The following is a 25066-nucleotide window of genomic DNA, read 5'->3' as shown; positions in this document are numbered from 1 at the left end:
TTCAAGATGATAAGGCAGTTCAAAGTGCTACTAATTGTGTTGGAAGAGTAAATAGAAGTATAAGCTAAGAAAAGTTGACTTTTTATAATCTCTAAACATAGAAAGACAGGGGCAAGGCTGGCATATTTGATAAATAAAACATCTCATTTTTAAAGAGCTCCCTCTTCTATACAACAAAATTATTTTCAGTAAAAAATAAATGATAATATGAAGTAAATAATATCAATTGGAAGAAAATAAATGCAGACTTCAAAACTTTATTTTTATTTAACTTTGTATATCTATATTTATCTATATCACATATATGTATACATCTTTTATATATACATAAAACCATTACAGTAATAAAAGCAAAATTAAAAATTATAATAGAAAGGGTTTTTTTAATTAAATTTTTAAAAATTTAAATTAAAGTAAAAATTAAAGTAGCAAAGGACTTTTTAATTCATGTATTTTTGACAGAGTAGGAAAAAATTTATACCTACATATTGAGCTGTCATAGTAATAAATAGTAACAATATTGTGATTATCAGTGATGTCATGAATATGGATTGTCTTTACACGTTCAATAGGCAATATATAAGCAGCTTTTTGTCCATCTATATTCATTCACAGATTATGGAAAACAAACTTTTTTATTAATGCTTATTTAATTAACTGATGAATCACCAGACACATAAATAGGTTAGAAAAGTGTTAAAAACAAGCTGGGTAGAAATTACTGAAAACCCCATTTTACACTGAATTTCAGAATCTGCAATATTATTGAAGGCCTGATTTCATCAGAATTGGTTCTAGAAGCTTTCAAATGCCTTTGTACTTGAACAAGTTTCACTAAAATGTCTTCACCAGAAAAACTCATCATAAATCTTGATTACATCCTGTAAAAACTTCCAAGTTTTCTTCTCTTCCTGTGAAAATCAGAGGAAAAGATTCAATGATGACAAACACTGACATTATTTGGTCCACTTTTTTAGGAAAAAACATTCAACTTTTGGTAAAAACAATGATTACATTCAACTTAGATGTCTTTATTTCTTCTGGCAGTGTAAGATCATCTTTTGTCATTTATAAGAGTTTTCTTTAATATTTGTGTCCTTTTTCTCTGTAAATACCAATTTCCTTACATTTTATTGTTGTATGGCTAATATTCTTCATAGATGTTGCCCATCACCAATCATTGGGGAATAATCTTAGATTTTTGTATTTCACTCTTGGAAGTTAATTGTTGCTTGCAAATATTTTTGTGGTTACAGAGAATGGCACAATTGAAATAACTGTAGTTCTGTTTGTATTTATAATCAGTGTGCTATCATTGTTTACTTAAAAGGCTTAAATATAAGAACATGTAGTACCACAGGATTAGAGGTACTGACAGGACCCAAAGGTAGTTCTGCTAAGTCGCTTCAGTCGTGTCCGACTCTGTGCGACCCCATAGACGGCAGCCCACCAGGCTCCCCCATCCCTGGGATTCTCCAGGCAAGAACACTGGAGTGGGTTGCCATTTCCTTCTCCAAAAGGTAGTTCAGATGGTTCCAAATCATTATGAACTTACTCAAAACTACTGTAAGCTTGAGTGTTGGGAGCTTTCTTTACAATTTCTTCCCAAAGTAGCAATGCTGTTAAAAGATAAATAATCAAAATGTGCTCATTTCAACCTTCTAAATCTGAAGTTTATTATATATTACATACATAGAAATGAGACATTAAGTACAACAATTGTTTAAGGGTTAACAAACTGTTTCTTTTAAGAGCCAGATAGTAAAACTTTTAGGCTTTTTTGCAGGCCAAAAGCAAAACTGAGAATAGTTTGTAGGTAATTTGCAGGGTTGGTCTTTGTAAACCCATGCACTGTAGCCCACCAGGCTCCTCTGTCCATGGAATTTTCCAGGCAAGAGTGCTGGAATGGGTTGTCATTTCCTTCTTCAGGGGATCTTCTCAACCCAGGGATCGAACCCAGGTCTTCAGCATCTCCTGCACTGCCTGGCCAATTCTTTACCACTGAGCCACCTGGAAAGCCTGCATAGTTATATAAAAAGAGAAAAAAAAATTCACAATTTTTGGTCAACGAACATAGCACAATATCATTTTATATATAAAATGATATTATGTTGTATTCTGGATATGGCCCATAGGGCATAGTTTGGCAATCCCTCCCTACTTAGAGCTTAGGCAAACAAAAAATTGGGAGTAATGAATACTTTAATCATTGACATTATTTAGAATGGCAGGACAATGTAGTGTTTAAAAATAAAGAGTCAGTTTCATCATTTTTTTTAATTTATCTATAGAAAATGCTTCCCAGGTGGTACTAGTGGTAAAGAACTTACTTGCCAATGCAGGAGATAAAAGAGACGCAAGTTCAATCCCTGGGTCGGGAAGATTCCATGGAGAAGTCCGTGGCAAGCACTCCAGTATTCTTGCCTGGAGAGTCCCACAGACAGAGGAGACTGGTGAGTTACAGTTCATAGTTTTGCAAAAAGCTGGACATGACTGAAGCTACTTAGCACACACAGAAAATGCAGTCCCTGTATTGTGTGCAGTTAAATCACTCCTATTGGGCTACCACTGGATATCAGTAAGAGGACAATGAAAATTGACTCTTTTTAAAGCATTTAAGCCATAGAGTATGATTTCTTTTCTCTCTTTCTTTTTGTCCCTTGGTAGGTCCTTGTTTTGTTTTAATTAACAGAGTATACAGTAAACTACTAACAAAAGATGCAAAGCACACTGAAAAAGTCAGAAAAACCACAGCTTAACACATGATGAGTTTCATGGACTTTTCTGCCTCTTATTAATATTCACTGAAGAAAAATCCTTATGCTGTGCTTAAATTCAATAAACTCAGAATGTGGGTGCATGTCACTCTGAATATTCCATATCACTATTCAAAAAGTATGGAAGTAGAATATTCAGTAGTTATAGAGAGCCTACTTTTAGAAGTAATCTCTTTAAATTGTTTTAATATAGGACTTATTATGTGCTAAATTTGTTAGGCAAGTAACAGTTCTCTGCCGATTATTTGCTGGCAATAATATGAGTGTAAAATGCCCATGAGTCTCCAATAGAAAAAAAAAAAATGTTTAAAACTATGTATAGGGGACTACCCTAGCAGTCCAGGGGCCAAGACTCTGCCTTCCAATGCAGGGGGTGCAGGTTTCGTCCCTGGTCAGAGAGCTAAGATCCCATTGGCCAGAAAAAAAAAAAAAGAAGCAATATTGTAATTGATTCAATAAAAGACTTTAAAAAAAGATCCACATCAAAAAACCTTTTTAAAAAATTTATGGATGATATTTACAACCTGCAGTGAATGATGAGAGAAAACACATGTCATTTTTTTTTATTTTATTTTTAAACTTTACAAAATTGTATTAGTTTTGCCAAATATCAAAATGAATCTGCCACAGGTATACATGTGTTCCCCATCCTGAACCCTCCACCCTCCTCCCTCCCCATATCATCCCTCTGGGTCGTCCCAGTGCACTAGCCCCAAGCATCCTGTATCCTGCATCAAACCTGGACTGGCAACTCGTTTCATACATGATATTATACATGTTTAAATGCCATTCTCCCAAATCTTCCCACCCTCTCCCTCTCCCACAGAGTCCATAAGACTGTTTTATACATCAGTGTCTCTTTTGTTGTCTCGTATACAGGGTTATTGTTACCATCTTTCTAAATTCCATATATATGTGTTAGTATACTGTATTGGTGTTTTTCTTTCTGGCTTACTTCACTCTGTATAATAGGCTCCAGTTTCATCCACCTCATTAGAACTGATTCAAATGTATTCTTTTTAATGGCTGAGTAATACTCCATTGTGTATATGTACCACTGCTTTCTTATCCATTCATCTGCTGATGGGCATCTAGGTTGCTTCCATGTCCTGGCTATTATAAACAGTGCTGCGATGAACATTGGGGTACACGTGTCTCTTTCCCTTCTGGTTTCCTCAGTGTGTATGCCCAGCAGTGGGATTGCTGGATCATAAGGCAGTTCTATTTCCAGTTTTTTAAGGAATCTCCACACTGTTCTCCATAGTGGCTGTACTAGTTTGCATTCCCACCAACAGTATAAGAGGGTTCCCTTTTCTCCACACCCCCTCCCGCATTTATTATTTGTAGACTTTTGGATCGCAGCCATTCTGACTGGTGTGAAATGGTACCTCATAGTGGTTTTGATTTGCATTTCTCTGATAATGAGTGATGTTGAGCATCTTTTCATGAGAAAACACGTGTCTTTTAAGTCTTTTTTCCTCTGACACTCTAGGATATTGTCAAATAATGTCAATTAGCAAATTTTAAAAAAGTATTTGATTATGAGCCATTTATACTGTAACAAAGAGACAATGAGAGGAAATTAAAAGTAAAGTAAATAACAGAAGTCTGACAGACGAAACCAAGGAAACTTATTGGTCTACTTGCCTTTTTGAATATATAAAAAAGCAAAGATGGCAAATATGCACTTTAGGGCAAAGTACATGAATTGGTTTATTTTGTATAATAACATCTAATACTGAAAGGTCTATGAATGGCCCAGGCAACCACCTTTGCCAAGTTTCTCCTCCAAGTTAGCCTATGAAAATTCCTAATTATCTATTGTTAAGGAAGTTTCCTCACTGTGATTCAGGAATAATTCAGACATTGTATGAATATGTTCAGCAGAGACCTTAACGAACAACTTCCTATATGAAGCTCAGGTTTGATGTAGTAACAGAGAAAATGTGATGGTGTTTAGATACCTCACAGGAGAGTATTTGCAGGATATAGAATATATTAAAATTATATAAAATTGTAAAAATAATATTACAAAAATTTATATTAATAAATGAACTGTCAAATTAGTTATATGTTAACAAAAACAAGAGTTGAGAGTTAAGACACCTCAAAATGTTTCACATTAGACAATCTTTATCATTAATCTGCTGCAAGTTTTACACAGGTGAGTCAAGTCATACAAAAATATAATTCTATATGATTCTAAGGCTCTAGTATATTTTAAAAAATATAACGAAGATTAAGAACCTTAGAGAGTTCATCTCTGGCCTTTTGTCAAAATTGGGAATAACCTTAAACCAGGGGTGTAAAGCAGGCCACCTTCATTCACTTCCTCGTCTGGGACACAAAAAATAGGGAAACACAGCATACACATCCATATACACAATGTCTCTGGCTGCTTTTAAGCTACCACAGCAAATTCTGAGTTTTTGTAACAGAGATTGTACAGCCAAAAAATCTAAAAAATTTACTTACCTGGCACTCTATGGGAAAAGTTTGTTAACCTCTGACCTATACTAATAAATTCAACTTTTGAAAAAAGGAATAAATACTACAAGGACATAAAAAATGAAGTGGAATATGTTACTTTACAATTAGTCATCATTGTACTATAAGTATAAGACATTCGTGACACATGTGTTAACTACCAACATGATATTTGCATCCCAATGGGAAAAGGAAACTGGAGTCTGAATCCATGTGCAGGTTGGGTTCCCCCTTTTTATATTCTTGGATTCAGACTATTCTGTTCTATTCTAAGAATCAACTTTCCCGATCAAAAAAAATAATAATTTGTATCTCAAATCCAAGTCTCCATTCAATATAGTCCCTTTCTGGTAAAAGCAGAGATGGTTACACCACTGTTTTATGGTTTTCCATTTTGTAAGATGTTGGAAATTTCTTAAATCTGAAGTTCCCTCTGTGTGGTGAATCATAATAATAATATGCTCTGAATAATCTGTTTGCTGCAATATAGCAGTGTGGTAGCCAGGGTCTAAACTGTTCCAAAGAGTTGAGAAAATATAACTCAAGTCTCAGAGTACCCAGAGGGACAGACATGTTAGTTGCAGCTGTCTTCAAAACAATTGAGAGATAATAATTTTGGTTTTATAAGGTAAGTAAATATGACTAATAAACTTTAGTCTCTTGCAAAAGATCCTACTTTACACTCACAAGCCCCCTCATGGGGTACTAAGAAGTGACACCCTGCCAAACTCATTGGATATTAACAAACCTTACTCATAACACAATTTTGCTATTCAGAACTCTTCTGGATCACACCAGAAAGACATTTCCCTTGGTTGAGAATTCAAATGTGATTTGTTTTCATCCATGTGTGGGACTGGATTCAGCCCAGGAACTAAAGTGACTGGGTTAAGAGGCAGATTACTTGGCTAGCTTTACATTTCATAGCTAGAAAATGATAGCAAATAACTGGAAAGCAAGGAGCGACTAAAGTAATGCCAGATCGATCAATTCTTTAGTTGGTGCCAAAGTTCATTGGATCTAATAAATCAAAAACAACAACAAGTAGACCCCAAGGGAGAATATGACCCACTTTATTGGGTGGGGGTGGAAGTCATATTAATTTTTACCTGGCACCGGAAAATAACATAAACTAATATTATCTTTAAAGAAGAACTGCTGCTGCTAAGTCACTTCAGTCGTGTCCGACTCTGTGCTACCCCATAGACAGCAGCCCACCAGGCTCCCCCATCCCTGGGATTCTCCAGGCAAGAACACTGGAGTGGGTTGCCATTTCCTTCTCCAACGCATGAAAGTGAAAAGTCAAAGTGAAGTCGCTCAGTCGTGTCTGACTCTTAGCGACCCCATGGACTGCAGCCTACCAGGCTCCTCCATCCATGGGATTTTCCAGGCAAGAGTAGTGGAGTGGGGTGACATAACTGAATTTTCTTTATTTACCTGTGTTTACCCATTGCCCATCAATTTAAAGCAGTGAACGTACTGGGCTTCAGTAACTATATGCTCCTCTAAGCTTAAATTTAGACTATGTTATCTTTTACTTCAACTTCTTTTTCCTTCCTGTTATTTAGTTTCAAGAGAAGCTTCATGAAAGACAAGCTGTGAAGGTTGACAGAGCTATTACAATATAATGTATTATATTATAATATATATATAATGTAATATAATATATAATATAATGTCCAACTCTTTGTGACCCGATGGACTGTAGCCTGCCAGGCTCCCCAGTTCATGGGATTCTCCAAGCAAGAATATTGGAGTGGGTTGCTATTTCCTTCTCCAGGGGGTCTTCCCAACCCAAAGATCAAACCTAGGTCTCCCGCATTGCAGGCAGACTCTTTACTGAGCCATCTGTGTGAGCCATCAGGGAAGCCCAATATAATGTATACTTATATTAAAATTATCAATGACATAAATTTTTATATAAATTTAATATATAAATTTTATATGTATATTGTATCTCATGAATTTACACTAACTTATTGTAGTGTAGTCATCCTTCAGTGGGAGCTGTGTTTCAGAAACCAAAATCCATGTATGCTCAAGTCCCATAATCTGAATCTGCAAATTCTGCATCCACAGATTCAACCAAGCATAATAGTATATGATCTGAGGTTTGTTGAATCTGTAGTTGCAGAATTGCATATATGAGATAGATCTGGAAGATGAATAGGGTTTTGTATGTGAAGACACCCCATTATTATAATCAGATTGTATTAAAAGAGCAAAAATAAGCCACTATTTTTTTCTTTTTTAATTGAAGAATAGTTGGTTTACCATGTTGTGTTCATTTTAGGTGTATAACTCAGTGATTTGTTTATACATGCATGCTCAGTTGCTCAGTCACTCAGTCATGTCTGACTCTTTGCAACTCCATGGACTATAGCCCACTAGGCTCCTCTGTCTATGGGATTTTTCCAGGCAAGAATACTGGAGTGGGTTGTTATTTTCTACTCCAGGGGATATTCCTGACCCAGGGATCAAATCCAAGTCTCTTGATTCTCCTACATTATGGATTCTTTACCACTGTGCCTCTTATAGGTTATTAAAAGTATTGAGTAGAGTTCTCTCAATTAAGGATTAAGTCCTTCTTGTCACTAATGTGTCTTCTGGGCTAAAGTAGTAAGGTAGACATTCATCCACAACAGCAGAAAAGATGGACAAAAGTTAAGGTAGCCATCATCTATCTGATGGAAGTGAAAGGGCAGAGTGACAGAGAATAAGCCAGCACAGTCTTTTACTTCCTTGCACTTGTATCTCTCTTTCATCTCGTTTTCTGATTAACTTTTCTTGCAGGAATATAGGCTGCTCAGCCTTTCAGTTGAGAAGATCATGGTATCTGGTCCCATCACTTCATGACAAATAGATGGGGAATAGATGGGGAAACAATGGAAACAGTGACAGACTTTATTTTCTTGGCCTCTAAAAACTGAGGATGGTAACTACAGCCATGAAATTAAAAGATGCTTGCTCCTTAGAAGAAAAGCTATAACAAACTTAGAGTATTAAAAAGCAGAGACATTATTTGCTAACAAATGTCTATATAGTCAAAGTGATGATTTTTCCAGTAGTCATGTATGGATGTGAGAGTTGGACCATGAAGAAGGCTGAGTGCCAAAGAACTGGTGCTTTTGAATTGTGGTATTGAGAAGACTCTTGAGACTCCCTTGGACTGCAAGAAGATCAAAATCCCAGTCAATCCTAAAGGAAATCAACCCTGAATATTCACTGCAAGGACTGATGCTGAAGCTGAAGCTCCAATACTTTGGCCACCTGATGCAGAGAGCTGACTCTTTGGAAAAAACCCTAATGCTGGGAAAGAGAAGGCAGGAGACGGGGATGACAGAGGATAAAATGGTTGGATGGCATCACTGACTCGGTGGACATGAGTTTGAGCCAGCTCCAGGAGATGGTGAAGGACCAGGAAGCCTGGCGTGCTGCAGTCCATGGAGTTGCAAACAGTCAGACATGACCGAGAGGCTGAACAACAACAACCTCCCAGGACTTCTAGATGTTGACTGTGGCCTGAACCAGAAGTAGTAATTGATCTTTCTTCAACCAGCTTATGGTGTTTCAGTCTTAACTGGCATTTGAATAGAACTGAAGAAACCTAACTCATTTTCTTAGCTCCACTAAGCAATTAATCTTTGTTTCTTTTTAGATAAAGGATGGGAGGAGGGGGTTATAACTGCCCTCTCAGTTTCCTTCCAGTTCTAACTTTCTGTGACTGTCTGTTTCGGAAAAGGGATGGGGAAAAAAACACATAACACTGTTATCATTCTGCAGATTAGCTGAATTTTCTCTCACCCTATTTTAGTTTCTAATAAAAATGGAAATTATTGACTCTAGCATGCCATTTAGGAAAAGTTACATAAAGTTGAAGCTCAGATTTCCACCAATGCACAGGAAAATAAAGGAACTGAATTAAAATTATCCAGCCTCTATTTTTAAATATAATGTTCTTTATTTTCTTAATCCCTGCATATTATTTTTTCCAACTTCAAAAAAAGAATAGGCAACATGTTAATTCTGCAAAATATACCCTCTGAATCAGATGTGAATTCCCAGAGTAAAGTCTCGTAATAACTGAAAACTTAATGAACTCTCCATAAGGCATATATATATTGATATATTGATATGATATATCAATGATATATATGATATATTGATAAAAAGAATAATCATTAAAAATTATGAAACTATCTGAACCGTTGCTGTTATAATAACATATATTTTACCTGGCCATCATACAGTCTACAGATGTTTATTGATTTATTTCCTTCCATTAAAATATATGGCGCTAGTGGTAAGCAACCCATCTGTCAATGCAGGTTAGATGTAAGAAACGTGGGTTCGATCTCTGGGTTGGGAAGATCCCCTGGAGGAGAGCATGGCAATTATTCTTGCCTGGAGAATCTCATGGACAGAGGATCCTGGCAGGCTATACAGTACATAGAGTCACCCAGAGTCAGATATGACTGAAGCAACTTAGCACTCGCATTAAAATATAAAAGTTACTAACTCAGTATTTTATTTTTATATACAAATATAAGAAAAGTTTTTCTAGAAATATATTTAAATTATTTTTATTGATTTACAAACTGTTATCCACCATGCAGTTTAACACCGTGCGTTTTAACCCAAGGACAGATTTTCCTTATTTCTCACCAAGTACAGCTGCTTCTTTCTTTAAAATAGTCAACATAGGAGAGATGTCATTTTCAGTGTTAGTCCTTTCTAGTCAAAGATGAAGTAGCAACTATCCATAGATAAGACGCCAGAGTGAAAATCCCAGCACTTGAAGGTAATGCTAAAGCACATTTCTGGATATCAGGGACCAAGAAGGACCCCATGGGAAGAGTAACAGAAGTGGCTACACTTTGATGCTGTCACCCCTTCTTCAAAATGGCACAGCTGCTGCACCAAGAGGGCTTCCCCAGGCCTAGAGTTTCTCCAGTATATATATGGAAAAACAAAACAAAACAAAACACACACACACACACACACACAAGGTGGACATCTAGCTTCCTCAGCATAGTGAGAGGTTTTGTGGGAGTCCTACTCTGGATCTCATCACTGGGAGAATCTTCAGAACTCAGCTTATGGGAATCAGATACAGAGAAGGGAGTTGGGGTACAGATGGAGGCACTTTTTGATTAGAAAAAGAACAAAAGAGGTGAGGTTAGCTGAAGGAACTAAACATGAACAGGTATAAACAGAGATTAGAAAAATAATGGAACATATTAATAAAGCCAAGAGTTGGTTCTTTGAAAAGATAAAAAAAAAAAAAAGATGAAACTTTACCTAGAAGAATCAAGAAAAAGAGTGAAAAGACTCAATAATATTACAAATTGAAAAAGTAGAAATTAAAAATAATATCACACAGTACAAAGAATCATGTGAATACTATGAACATTTATACACCAACAAATTGGACATCTAGAAGAAATAAATATATTCCTAGAAATATACATCCTACCAGACTAAATCATGAAAGGTAGAAGAGATGTCAACCAGAAACAGTCTTTTCATAATCATGATACAAAGCTGTATAATAGAAAGAGCACTGAATCTGGAGTTAGTTTTATTGGGAGGGAGGGGTAATTTTAGTTTAAAATTACCTCGAAGAATTAGAAAAGTCAATTATATTGTTTGAATTTTAGTCTTTTAAAAGACAGAGATAATATTTCTTTTATGGGCTTGCTGTGAGCATTAAATGAAATTAAACCAGTTTGAGAACAAACACCATAAAACAACATAATTTGAGTCTTATATTCCATTAATTACTTAGAAGTAGTTACCTATTTCCAAGAATATAAGCAAAAGGGCAATTCATCTAAACAAAGAAAATAATAATAATCAGGCTAACCCAGATTTCTTCATAGCAACATGCAATGCCCAAAGACAAGTAGGAATTTTTATGCTATGAGTGAAAATATTACAAGTAGCCACTCTGGCTGTTAGTCATAAAAGCAATGAATAGATATAGGCATACATACCTTGAAGATATTGTGCATTTGATCCCAGACCACCAAAAATGATGAATACTTCAGTAAAATGAGTCAGGCGAAAAATCTGGTTCCCTAAGGCATATAAAAGTTATGTGTACACTGTACTGAAGTCCATCATGTGTGCAATAGAATTATGTCTAAAGAAATATACGGTGTTCTAGTGTGTTAGTTGTGTCTGACTGTATGCGACCCCATGGACGGTAGCCCACCAGGCTCCTCTGTCCATGTGATTTCCCAGGCAAGAATACTGGAGTGGGTTGCCATGCCCTTCTCCAGGGGATCTTCCTGACCCAAGTATCAATCCCAGGTCTCCTACATTGCAAGTGGATTCTTTACCATCTAATTTATTGATGTAAAATGCTAACTATCCTCTGAGCCTTTAGGAAGTCATAATGTTTTTGCCAGTGGAGGGTCTTGCCTCAGTTTTGATGGCTGCTGACTGATCAGGGTGACTGCGGCAATTTCTTAAAATATCAAAGGCTATTTTTCTGGAGTTGAGCTGTAGGAGTTGCTTGTATATTTTTGAGATTAGTTGTTTGTCGGTTGCTTCATTTGCTATTATTTTCTCCCATTCTGAAGGCTGTCTTTTCACCTTGCTAATAGTTTCCTTTGATGTGCAGAAGCTTTTAAGGTTAATTAGGTCCCATTTGTTTATTTTTCCTTTTATTTCCAATATTCTGGGAGGTGGGTCATAGAGGATCCTGCTGTGATGTATGTCGGAGAGTGTTTTGCCTATGTTCTCCTCTAGGAGTTTTATAGTTTCTGGTCTTACGTTTAGATCTTTAATCCATTTTGAGTTTATTTTTGTGTATGGTGTTAGAAAGTGGTCCAGTTTCATTCTTTTACAAGTGGTTGACCAGATTTCCCAGCACCACTTGTTAAAGAGATTGTCTTTAATCCATTGTATATTCTTGCCTCCTTTGTCAAAGATAAGGTGTCCATATGTGCGTGGATTTATCTCTGGGCTTTCTATTTTATTCCATTGATCAATATTTCTGTCTTTGTGCCAGTACCATACTGTCTTGATAACTGTGGCTTTGTAGTAGAGCCTGAAGTCAGGTAGGTTGATTCCTCCAGTTCCATTCTTCTTTCTCAAGATCGCTTTGGCTATTCGAGGTTTTTTGTATTTCCATATAAATTGTGAAATTATTTGTTCTAGCTCTGTGAAGAATACTGTTGGTAGCTTGATTGGGATTGCGTTGAATCTATAAATTGCTTAGAAAAATAAACGACCCAATCAAAAAATGGGCCAAAGAACTAAATAGACATTTCTCCAAAGAAGACATACAGATGGCTAACAAACACATGAAAAGATGCTCAACATCACTCATTATCAGAGAAATGCAAATCAAAACCACTATGAGGTACCATTTCACACCAGTCAGAATGGCTGCGATCCAAAAGTCTACAAATAATAAATGCTGGAGAGGGTGTGGAGAAAAGGGAACCCTCTTACACTGTTGGTGGGAGTGCAAACTAGTACAGCCACTATGGAGAACAGTGTGGAGATTCCTTAAAAAACTGGAAATAGAACTGCCTTATGATCCAGCAACCCCACTGCTGGGCATACACACTGAGGAAACCAGAAGGGAAAGAGACACATGTACCCCAATGTTCATCGCAGCACTGTTTATAATAGCCAAGACATGGAAGCAACCTAGATGCCCATCAGCAGATGAATGGATAAGAAAGCAGTGGTACATATACATAATGGAGTATTACTCAGCCATTAAAAAGAATACATTTGAATCAGTTCTAATGAGGTGGATGAAACTGGAGCCTATTATACAGAGTGAAGTAAGCCAGAAGGAAAAACATAAATACAGTATACTAACGCATATATATGGAATTTAGAAAGATGGTAACAATAACCCGGTGTACGAGACAGCAAAAGAGACACTGATGTATAGAACAGTCTTATGGACTCTGTGGGAGAGGGAGAGGGTGGGAAGATTTGGGAGAATGGCAATGAAACATGTAAAATATCATGTAGGAAACGAGTTGCCAGTCCAGGTTCGATGCACGATGCTGGATGATTGGGGCTGGTGCACTGGGACGGCCCAGAGGGATGGTATGGGGAGGGAGGAGGGAGGAGGGTTCGGGATGGGGAACACATGTATACCTGTGGCGGATTCATTTTGATATTTGGCAAAACTAATACAATTATGTAAAGTTTAAAAATAAAATAAAATTAGAAAAAAAAATATCAAAGGCTAAGTAATGGAGAATTCAACACCTAAGAATGTGTAAAAAAATTTTTTTAAAGTTCCATCAAGTAATCAAGGTAATTAAGAGTCAAAGGTAAATAAATGTGAGGGAAAAGTCATCATACAATGTCTGGATAAACCATTGATCAATTTGAACATGTAACTGTGGGAGTTATATAAAAAGAATGTAAATTTTTAATATCTTAACAATGTAAAGCTGCCAATTAATATAAATTTACAAATCAAGCTATGAGTGACATAAACATGATAATTTATTTTATATCATAAGTTAATCAGTTCAGTAAAAAATTAAATATGGTGTTTAAAAAACATAATGATATAAACCTGTTAATAGCTTTCATTGACTTTTTCTAACACTACAAGTACATTTTAAAAAATAATAAGAATTTTAGTGAAAATATATTTATGAAAAAGTTCAATATTTCCTTGACTTCTACTCTCTGGGTTTTTCCTTCTGTAAAACCAAATTTAAAATATTTTACTTTAAAATAGCAAGATTAAATATGATTTCATTTTTATGGATTTTCTATTAAAAATATTTCTACCTTAAAATCTTTTCTTATATAGGCTACAAGCTAATTCCTCACTTTTTCAGCTTCATTTCCGTTTATAAATGGAATTGTTGCATAGTTCTGGTTCATGGGTCACAAATAGAAATCTGCTGGAGATGAGATTTGCCTGGAAAAGTGTTTGCTTCTTTGATACTAAAGGAAATGCACATCTCTGGCCAGCATTCCCTTTTGTTCATGCCTTGAATAGATGCCAGGATGTAAAGTAGCCATTTTACCACCACAAGGCAAAAAAGGACATACTAATAATAACACAGCAAAAAGATACAGTTTTTATTTCATCACTGAAGCACTGTACCATCTCTAAGTTGTTATGTGGGGTGTATTTACTTAAACCACTATTGATTTAGCTTTCAGTAACTTGCAGTTGAAAACAATGTTAATCAAAACCCTATCCATCTATACAAAAAATACGCATGCACACATAGGGCAAAATGTAGTATGATGCACTATTAATTATATATTGTATCTGGGTAATGAAATTCTGAATGTATTATTCTTTTGTACTTTGATGAATTGCTTGGCTTTTTTTCAAAATGAGACTATATCAATTTTTTTTCTTTTTTTTTTTAATTTTATTTTATTTTTAAACTTTACAAAATTGTATTAGTTTTGCCAAATATCAAAATTGACTATATCAATTTTTAAAAATAATTATTCTTCTAGTGTTTGAATGCTTTTGAGATTTGACAAGGTTATTAATGCAGAACATATACAATATTGTATATATTTCTTAATATTTTATGAAAAATGATTTAGGATACAATATTTTAAAACAGCTATTTTATAGTAGGGAAAACCATTGGATAAGTTCAGATTGACAAAAAAAATATTCCTCATGATTAATTTAATTAAGTGAGCAAAACCAAGATTGCGTTAGTTTTAAATTTGACATGCACAATGCTAACTTTCTTTTATATAATCACTGTTGCTCAGTAGCAATGATCATTTTAAGCAATAACCTTAAACTGGCAACACAGAAATGTGTTTCATTGACTTTATAACTTTTAAAATTAAAATTATTAGTATCGTTGCACTGAAATATTGTTAGCTTCAGGTGTAAAATATACTGACTCAAATGTTTATAGATTATACTCCATTTATTATAAAATATTAGCAACACTCCTTATACTGTACAATATATCTTTGTATTATGTATTTATACATAACAGTTTGTACTCCTGTATTCCCTACCCTTTTCTTGCCCCTCCCCTATACCCTCTCCTCACTGGTAACCACTAATTTGTTCTCTGTATCTGTGAATCTATTATATTTTTGTGATATTCACTAATTTGATTTTTTAGATCCTGCATATAAGTGACAACATACAGCATTCGGCTTTCTCTGACTTTAAACATATATATATATACATAATATAACATGCAAGTATATATAAACTTTCTATGATATACACATAATATCTTCCAGGTCCATCCATGTTGTCGCAAATGGCAAAATTTCATTCTTTCTTAAGGCTGAATAGTATTTCATTGTGTGTGTATTTATTACATCTTATGTGTCCTTTTATCTATTGATAGACACTTAGATTGCTTCCATGCTGCTGCTACTGCTAAGTCACTTCAGTCGTGTCCGACTCTGTGTGACCCCATAGACGGCAGCCCACCAGGCTCCCCTGCCCCTGGGATTCTCCAGGCAAGGACACTGGAGTGGGTTGCCATTTCCTTCTCCAATGCATGAAAGTGAAAAGTGAAAGGGAAGTCGCTCAGTCATGTCCGACTCATCACGACCCCATGGACTGCAGCCCACCAGGCTCCTCCATCCATGGGATTTTCCAGGCAAGAGTACTGGAGTGGGGTGCCATAGCCTTCTCCATTCATCTATTGATAGATTGCTTCCATGCACTGGCTATTGTAAATAATGCTGCTATGACATTGGTGTGCATGTATTTTTTCATCACTGTTTTCTTCCCATATATGCCCAGCCATGGAATTGCTGGTTCATATGATTGTGCTATTTTTAGTTTTTTGAGAAATCTCTATATGGTTTTCCACAGAGGCTGCACCAATTTACATTCTCACCACTGGTGTACAAAGTTCTCTTTTCTCCACATTATCACCAACATTTATTATTGTGGTCATTTTGGTGATAGCCATTCTGACAGGTGTTAGGTGATATTTTATTGTTCTTTTGATTTGCATTTCTCTAATAATTAGTGATATTGAGCATCTTTTCAGGTTTGTGTTTGCTATCTTTGCAAAACTGTCTACTCAGGTCTTCTGTGCATTTGTCCATTTTTAATTGGACTTTTTACATTGAGTTATATGAGTTTTTCATATATTTTGAAAATCCCTTACACATCATGAAATTTACAAGTATTTTTTTCCCATTCATTAAACATTCTTTTCATTTTGTCGATCGTTTCCTTGGCTATGCAAAACCTTTTAAATTTAATCAAGTCATATAAATATATGATTATTATTATTTTAAGTTGCTGATCTGTTTTTCCTTTCTTTTTCTCTGTGCATGTATCACACAGCATGCAAGATCTTAGCTCCAACAAAGGATCAAACCTATGTTTCCTGAAGTGGAAGCACAGTGTCCTAACCACGGACTGCCAAGGAAGTCCCAGTTGCTGAGCTGTCAATTTCAAACAATTTAACCACTCCGCATTTTTAATTTCCTCCCCTCACGATGGGGCTTCCCTGGTAGCTCAGCTGGTAATGAATCTACCTGCAACACAGAAGACTCCAGTTCGATTCCTGTATAAGGAAGATCCCCTGGAGAAGGGATAGGCTACCCCTCCAGTATTCTTGGGCTTCCCTTATGGCTCAGCTGGTAAAGAATCCACCTGCAATGCGGAAGATCTGGGTTTGATTCCTGGGTTGGGAAGATCCCCTGGAGAAGGGAAAGTCTACCCACTCCAGTATTCTGGCCTGGAGAATTCCATGGACTGTAGTCCATGGAGTCACAAACAGACAAGACTGAATGACTTTCACTTTCATTTTCCTCACAGTTACTATATTTGACATCATGATTTATTAATATCTATTTTTTGTGTGTATCCCTCAACTGCTTAACAGATGATTTCTCTACTTTTGTCTTTTAACCTTTCTACTAGCTTTTTACGTGATTAATTTCTTACCTTTACTATATGTTTGCCTTTACCAATGAGCTTTTTTCTTTCATAATTTACATCTTTCTAACTGTGGCCTTTTCTTTTTCTCTTAAAGTCCCTTTAACATTTCTTATAAAGCTGTTTTGGTGGTACTTACCTCTTTTAGCTTTTTGCTCATCTGAAAAATGTTTGGTCTCCCCATCACAGTTGAATGAGAACCTTGCCAAATATTTTTGGTTTCAGGTTTTTCCTTTTCATCAGTCTGAATATATCATGCCTTTTTGGCCAGCAGAGTTTCTGCTGAAAAGTCAGCTGATAGGCTTTGGGGAGTTCCCTTATATGTAACTTGTTGCTGTTTTTAATATTCTCTTTAATACTTGGCATTTTAACTACAATTTGTCTTGGTGTGGTCCTCCATGGGTTGACCTTGTTTGAGACCCTGTGCTTCCTACGCTTGGATGTGTGTTTCCTTTCCCAGCTTAGGAAAGTTTTCAGCTATGAGTCTTCAAATATGTTCTCTGTCTCTTTTGCTCTTTCATCTCCATTTGGTACCCCTGTAACAAAAATGTTAGTTTGCTCGGTGTCGTCTCAGAGGTCTGTCAAACTGCCCTTTCTTTTTATTCTTTTTTTCTGCTCAGTTCTCATGATTTTCATTACTCTGTCTTTCAGCTCAGTGATCCATTTGTGTCAATGAATCTACTCTTAATTCAATCTAGTATATTTCATTTCAGTTGCTGCTTTCTTTATCTCTATTTGGTTAATGTTTTCTTTTTGTTAAAAACTTTTAACTTCTGGGGTAGGCTGGAGACACCAGTGCCGGATACAAAGAAAGGAGCTGTGACCAGCCTTTGAGAAGTTGCAGAGCCAGCAACTCTGGCTGGTGACCATGACCAATCCAGCCAAGCTGCCAGGGTGGAGTGGGAAGGATAATCTTGACTTCTCATTCTGTTTATCCATCCTTTCTCTGAGTCTAATGATCACTTTTATCATGATTGCCTTGAACTCCTTCTCAGGTAGATTGCATATTTCCACTTCACTAATTTTTCTGGGGTTTTATCTTGTCCCTTCATTATGAACATGTTCCTCTGTCCCTTCATTTTTTCTATCAAGCTCTTTTTATTTCTATGTATCTAGCAAGTTGCTTTTGTTTCCTGACCTTGGAGAAATGGCTTTTTTTGTAGGATTCCTCTTATGCATCACAGTGGCACAATCCTCTCTGGTCACCAGAGCTATATGCTCTAGGGGTGCCTCCTTTTTGGACTGAATGGATTTTTCTACTGTGGCAGGTTGACTATTGCGGGCAGTGTGGTAGGCATGGCCGGCTCTTGCTCTGTTTGGTTGCCAGGCCCTGCCTTGTACAGAAGCTGCCCATCACTGATTGGTGGGGTGGCTAATTTCAGGTCTTTGGGGAGCCCCAGGGCTTGCTGTCTCACTGATGGGTGGAATCGGAGCCCAGGAGATCTCAGGGCTAGTGTCTGCCCAGGAGTGGGTGAAGACAGGTCCTAGGGTTAATGGCTGGCCCACTGGTGGGCAGAGCTGTGTGCTGGGCTTCAAGTGTCCAAAGGTTGTGTTGGCCAACTGATGGGTTGGGGCCCTTCCAGTCCCAGAGCTGGTTCTGGCCTTCTGGTCAGTGGGCTGGATCCTGCCATAACAGGTTGTGGGTCTGTAGTTATCCTGGGGTTGGTACCTGCCCACTGGTGGGTAGACCCAGGTCCCTGAGTCTCTGGCTACAGGTCTCTGGGCTTCCCAGGTCTAGTCCCCACATAATAGCATGTGGTGTCAGTTCCTGAGCCCTCTGGTTGGTAAGGCCATGTCCAGGGCCAACTGTGGGCTCAGTGGTTTTAATGCAGCCTGTCTGCTGGTGGGGAAAACTGTGTCCATGCAATTATTTCCTTGGCCTGAGGAAGTGGTGTCTAACAGCTAGTGGCTGGGGGCAGGGCTGGGTCCCAAGGTTAATAAGCTAGAGGTAGGTCTCCAAAGAAGCTCTTGCTAGTACCAGTGTCCTCATGGTAGATCAAGCCCCCTGAAGTAGCTTCTGCCAGTGCCTATGTCCCTAGCATGAGCTCCAGTTGCCTCTTGCCTCTCTAGGAGACCCTCCAAGATCAGGAAGTATGGCTGACCCCAGATTCCTTCAAATTATGGCTTTTGCCCTAGGTCTGGAATCTTGTAGGATTTTATGTGAGCTCTTCAAGAGGAGTCTCTGCTAGACACAGGCCTCTGGCTCCCCTAAAAGTAAACTGTACTGGCTTTCAAAGCCAGATGTTCTGGGGGGCTCATCTTAGCAGTGCAGGACTCCCAGACTGGGGAGCCCAATGTCAGCTCAAACCCTTTGCATCTTAGGAGAAACTGCTGCTGCTGCTGCTGCTAAGTCGCTTCAGTCGTGTCTGACTCTGTGCGACCCCATAGACGGCAGCCCACCAGGCTCCCCCAACCCTGGGATTCTCCAGGCAAGAACACTGGAGTGGGTTGCCATTTCCTCCTTCAATGCATGAAAGTGAAAAGTGAAAGTGAAGTCGCTCAGTCGTGTCCGACTCTTAGCGACCCCATGGACTGCAGCCTACCAGGCTCCTCTGTCCATGGGATTTTCCAGGCAAGAGTACTGGAGTGGGGTGCCATTGAAACTGTGCCTTTATAATTACTCTGCTATTTGGGAATTCTACCTAGAGCTACGGGTCTTGACTATACTGTGACTCCACCCATCCTACCTTTTGTTTCCTTCTTTATAGCTTTACTTGTGCATGCTAAGTCATTTCAGGCATGTTTGACTCTTTGTGACCCTATGGACTGTAGCCCACCAGGCTCCGCTGTCCATGGGATTCTGTAGGCATGAATCCTGGAGAGGGTTGCCACGCCCTCCTCCAGGGGATCTTCCCAACCCAGGGAATGAACCTGCATCTCTTATGTCTCCTGCATTGACAGGTGGGTTCTTTACCACTAGTGCCACCTGGAAAGCCCATCTTTACTTGCAAAACACCTGTTATGGTAGGTTCTGGTCTTTTTCTTTAGTAATTATTCTGTAAATAGTTGCAATTTTGGTGCGCCTATGACAGCAAGTGAACTCAAGGTCTTTCTATTCTGTGATCTTGGGAACTTCTTCGACTTTCATATCCTAAGTTGTGCTTTATAATCTGCTGCTGTTGCTAAGTCACTTCAGTCGTGTCCGACTCTGTGTGACCCCATAGACTGCAGCCCACCAGGCTCCCCGGTCCCTGGGATTCTCCAGGCAAGAACACTGGAGTGGGTTGCCATTTCCTTCTCCAATGCATGAAAGTGAAAAGTGAAAGTGAAGTCGCTCAGTCGTGTCCAACTCTTCGCAACCCCATGGACTGCAGCCAACCAGGCTCCTCCATCCATGGGATTTTCCAGGCAAGAGTACTGGAGTGGGGTGCCATCACCTTCTCCATTATAATCTGCTCACAGATACAAATACTTTTGCACTATTTATGTGAATAGATATACTAAAACAAATTAATGGTGTAAAACACTCTAAAGACTCGCTTTAACCTTTTTAAAAGAATGTTAGAAATTTCCATTTATTTAATAACAATTGACTATAAATTATCTGTATTTATGATGGAAATGCATCTTTTTATCAATAATATGTTTTTAATGTAGCTCATGTTAACATAAAGGTAACACGTTTTTCTGTAATTCAATAAAGAATTTCTCCACATTAGTCTACATTTAAAATTTTAGTTTTATAATAAGTGGCACATTATATAAGGCTCTAAGCACTTTTAGGATCATATTTAATCAACTATAAACACTTGAGTATTTAATCCTGATTTGGGGTTGGCTATTGCTTTTGCCTCATAATTTAATTTATGATATTCTATTTCATGTTTAAAAAGATAATGTAGTTTTATTATAGATGAAACATATTAGTGAAGTAGAAATAGCTCAGAAAGGAAGTCAGAATACTTAACTTCACCTACTTTGAGTGAATTTATATTCTATAAGCATCAGTTAACATATCTATAAATTAGACCAAAAACTTCTTCTCTCTTGCAAGGATTAAATGAATTAAAGCAGATTGGTTTTATTAGTATGATTGCCCAATTGTAGTAAAGGTTCCAAACTAAAATCAAGATATTTTAGACTACTCAAAATATGTGGGATTTTAATTTTTCCTTAAAATGAGACTCTTGATCTGGTTTTGTTATTTTTTCCCACTGTTTCAAAGTTGCTTCACTGAATTCTTTCCTGAATGTGATAAGGAACAGATACAAGAGTTTGTTAATAGGATTATAGAACAGAATAAAAGATGGATAGCACACATCTGGTTTAGCAGTGACCTCAAAGAAGAGAGAGTTTGAAGTCCACACATTATTCTTAATTTGCTTTATTCTTTGGTAATCCTTTCTTGTTTGGGGGTTTGGAAAAAACACACATACAGAAACTTAATCAATTAAGGGGAAATTTTTGAGGCAAAACAGCTACTCTGTGCATATGAAAAGAAAAAGTGGCAGCATTTTTTCCCCAGAAAAATAGAAAAGATGAATCAGGCATTTTTCTCTCATTATTCCTACTCTCAGATGAAGCAACAAAATGACCTTTTTTTCTACAAAAGTAATCAGAAGGTCAGAATCAGCATTTATAAACAAAATATATATATATATATGGCTAGATTGCTCATTGTAGTTCTGTGAAGAAAAACAACCTGTATTTTAGAGCAAATGTATGACTGCATCATATCTTTGGCTGAACTAAGCAAAGCACAAAAGAAACCAATTATACCCCATGTTGTTAAATTACTTTAAATTTCTACTTTAATCCTTGTTGGTTAGACTCCCAATTAACTGTTCAAATTGTGTTACTATAACTCTGTCAGAGCTCCTGGGGTCATTAGATCTCTGTATAATACCTTACTAGCTAAAGACCTCTGTCTTTCTCTTCAAATGGATGATATGTATGTTGGGTCACAGAGGGGTACTGGAGAAAACTGAGGAGAAAGTATCCTCATCACAGGCATTATACTGGCATATTTGTCTCCATATATACCCCTTCTGTCCTTTCATTGTAGCATTTTCTGAAATAAATGTTGATGAGTGAATTACTAAGTGAAGTTGACTGAGCCTCTTTAATATCCAGAGATATTTAATATGGAAGGGTGAAAGGTAGAAGGCAAACTCGAGCAGGTAGTTGGAAAACTCTGAGAACAAAAGACCTAAGGAGGCCTTGAACTTCATCTGGGAACTGTACCCTGGGAGCTATCCAAGGTACTAACCAGCTATAGCTTAAGCGTTGTTCCAATTCTGATAGCTTTGTCCTTGGAAAGCAAGGTCGGGGAAAGGGAGGAGAGAGAAGGGAGTTCTTCTCCTTACTATAAACTTAAAGCCTGCTATTGTTCCAAGTCATGTGCACCTGGGAAAATTATTTAACTTCTTTTAAGTCTGAATTTCTGCACCTGGAAATGAGTATGATAACCACCTATCTCATAATACCATAAAATATTGTAAGGATTAAATTATATAACAAATGTAAAGTATTGAACACAGTATCTAGCACAGAATAGGCACTTTATAAATGCTATTATTCATCCAAAATGTAACAAGCGTTACGTTGAACCAACTCCTAGAAATACCAAATATTGCATTTTTTACATGATCCCCAGATTTAATGTCTATCTCTCTTACTAGAATTTTATACTCCATAGAGACAGAAAGCATGATTGTTTTTATCCATTTCTTGCCCAGTACATGTCCAAAATAGGCTCTCAGTACATATGTGCTGAAAATTAATAAATGAAGTGAGAAAATAATGCAGTAGCCATGAAGGAAAGAGAGCAGGCTGCATCACTAAAGCCATTTGAAAAAGGAGGATATGTATACCTGTGGCAGATTCATTTTGATGTTCGGCAAAACTAATACAATGTTGTAAAGTTTAAAAATAAAATAAAATTAAACTAAAAAAAATTTTTTTAATTAAAAAAAAAAAGGAGGATATGAACACAGTAGGCCAGCTTAGGGAAAAAAATTGAGCTTAGGACTTTACCCCCAAAATGGCCCTGCATTGGTTTCTACCTATTAGAAGCCCTTATTAGGCATCCTTGAAGTTTAAAGAAATATTATAAATAACTGAGCCAATTTTCACAGTAAAATGTTTTGGGAACTAAGGTATTTTTCGGCTTTGTCTTACAGCAATCTGACCCTACAATTTTCTCTAAGTTTATGGACGCATCCCAGCACCACAAAGGCAGCACAGTATAAAAACAAGCCACTTACACCCTCCTGATGTTTATAGTTTTCATCCTAACCTTCAACTGTAACCTATTTTAAATTTGGAATCCAAATCTCTTTCTGGATTTTCTTGTATTCAGACTGCAAAATCCATCTCCCAATAGATTGTGCTTCCTCATACTCATGACACATCCATCATGCTTCTCCAGCTCTAATATCTATTTTCCCTTTTTGAAATAATTTTGTTTATTTATTTTTGGCTGTGCTGGATTTTCATTGCTCCATGGGCTTTTCCGTAGTTGTGGCGAGCAGGGGCTACTCTCTAGATGTGGTGTGCGGACTTCTCACTGTGGTGGCTTCTCTTGTTGCAGAGCACGGGCTCTAGGGTGTGGGTTTCAGTCCCTCAGTAGTTGCAGCACAGGGGCTCAGTTGCTGCAGTTCTCCGGCTCTAGAACACAGGCTCAGCAGTTGTGGTGCACAGGGCTTTGCTGCTCTGCGGCACATGGGATCCTCCTGGATCAGGGATGGAACTCACATCTCCTGCATTGGCAGGCGGACTCTGTCACTGAGCCGGGGAAACTATCATTACCAGGGAAACCTCGCTATTTTCTTTTTAAGACTACAATTTTTATTTTTTGTCTCCTGGTATTCCCTGGAGATCCAATCTGGATAAACATAACAAATAGCCAGTCCTCCCTGGAAAAGACCTCAACTCTGGAGCCAAAAACAAGTTAACTCTCCAACTCTCATTCAAAATGAAATCAATAGAACTTTGAAAAATGAGTGCCTGAAAGAAGTTCAGTGTATAGATAATTTGACTTATGATCATTCCATCCTCATCAAACACCAAAACAACAAAGAAAGTTTGATGTGAACGGGATTCTTAAAACCTATTTTTCTGTATTTCCTAAAAGCTACTTGGATTTTGTATAATTATATCAACCTCACTGTATTCAAAATACCATACTTTAAGAACAATAAAATTCATATTGAAAATCTAGGTCTACTTTTTTCCTAATTAAAAAGATTCTTATTCTGTAGAATTAACCCCTAAGTGAATCAACAAAAGGATAATTACTGAACAATTAAACACATTGAATAAAGAATAATCCAATATATCTGAAATGATGGACAGGATGATCTGCTGGATTTGACTCTTTACAGGTTTTTTTATGATTATAAGAGATGTACAGGCTGCATAAATGTCTATTTTTTTCTCCTTAATTTTTATTTGTTCTTCTTTTAGGATGTCAGCCAAAAGAGGCAATAGTTCATTTATGATAATCAAAGGTGAAGGTTCTGCTTGAAAATAAATATATACACAGTCATAATTGGAGGCTGTTGACTCTGAAGTCCTTCAGAGACCATATGCTTCCTTAATAATGACTATAAAATCTACACAAGAGACTACAGAATTCTCTTCATACATGAAAGTATTGCATAAATATATTGATTTTCATTTTAGTAGCAGGGAAATTTCCACTGCTAGAGAAAGAATTTAAGTTTTTAACTTAAGCTTTTGAAAATTTATTGGATTGGTTGTAGGGGGTCAGTAAGAAGGGAAGTGTGGGCGCTGTAAAGTGCCATTGAAGCCATTAAGAATAATTTCCAAAGTCTTCATTCAAACTAGAATGAGTCATATTATAAAGATCACCATTATAAAAAATCATATTCATGTTCTGTGAGTTGCCTCTGCTTTTTAATGTCTTTTTAAAGAGAAATATAAATTAATGCTTTTTATT

At 37.0% G+C, this 25066-nt stretch overlaps 1 long non-coding RNA gene across 1 annotated transcript in view; it reads right to left on the bottom strand.

Moving 5' to 3' along the window:
• Nucleotides 1–677: 677 nt before the first annotated feature.
• The window catches only part of LOC132346204 (uncharacterized), a 62944-nt gene continuing 38555 nt past the window's right edge, over nucleotides 678–25066 (bottom strand). The window contains exon 5 of the long non-coding RNA XR_009495971.1: nucleotides 678–911. This is a non-coding gene — a long non-coding RNA (uncharacterized lncRNA). The remainder of the gene's footprint in view (nucleotides 912–25066) is intronic.

The sequence above is a fragment of the Bos taurus genome, chromosome 9, assembly GCF_002263795.3.
Source record: "Bos taurus isolate L1 Dominette 01449 registration number 42190680 breed Hereford chromosome 9, ARS-UCD2.0, whole genome shotgun sequence".
Lineage (NCBI taxonomy): Eukaryota > Metazoa > Chordata > Mammalia > Artiodactyla > Bovidae > Bos > Bos taurus.
This window is presented reverse-complemented; position numbering and strand designations above follow the sequence as displayed.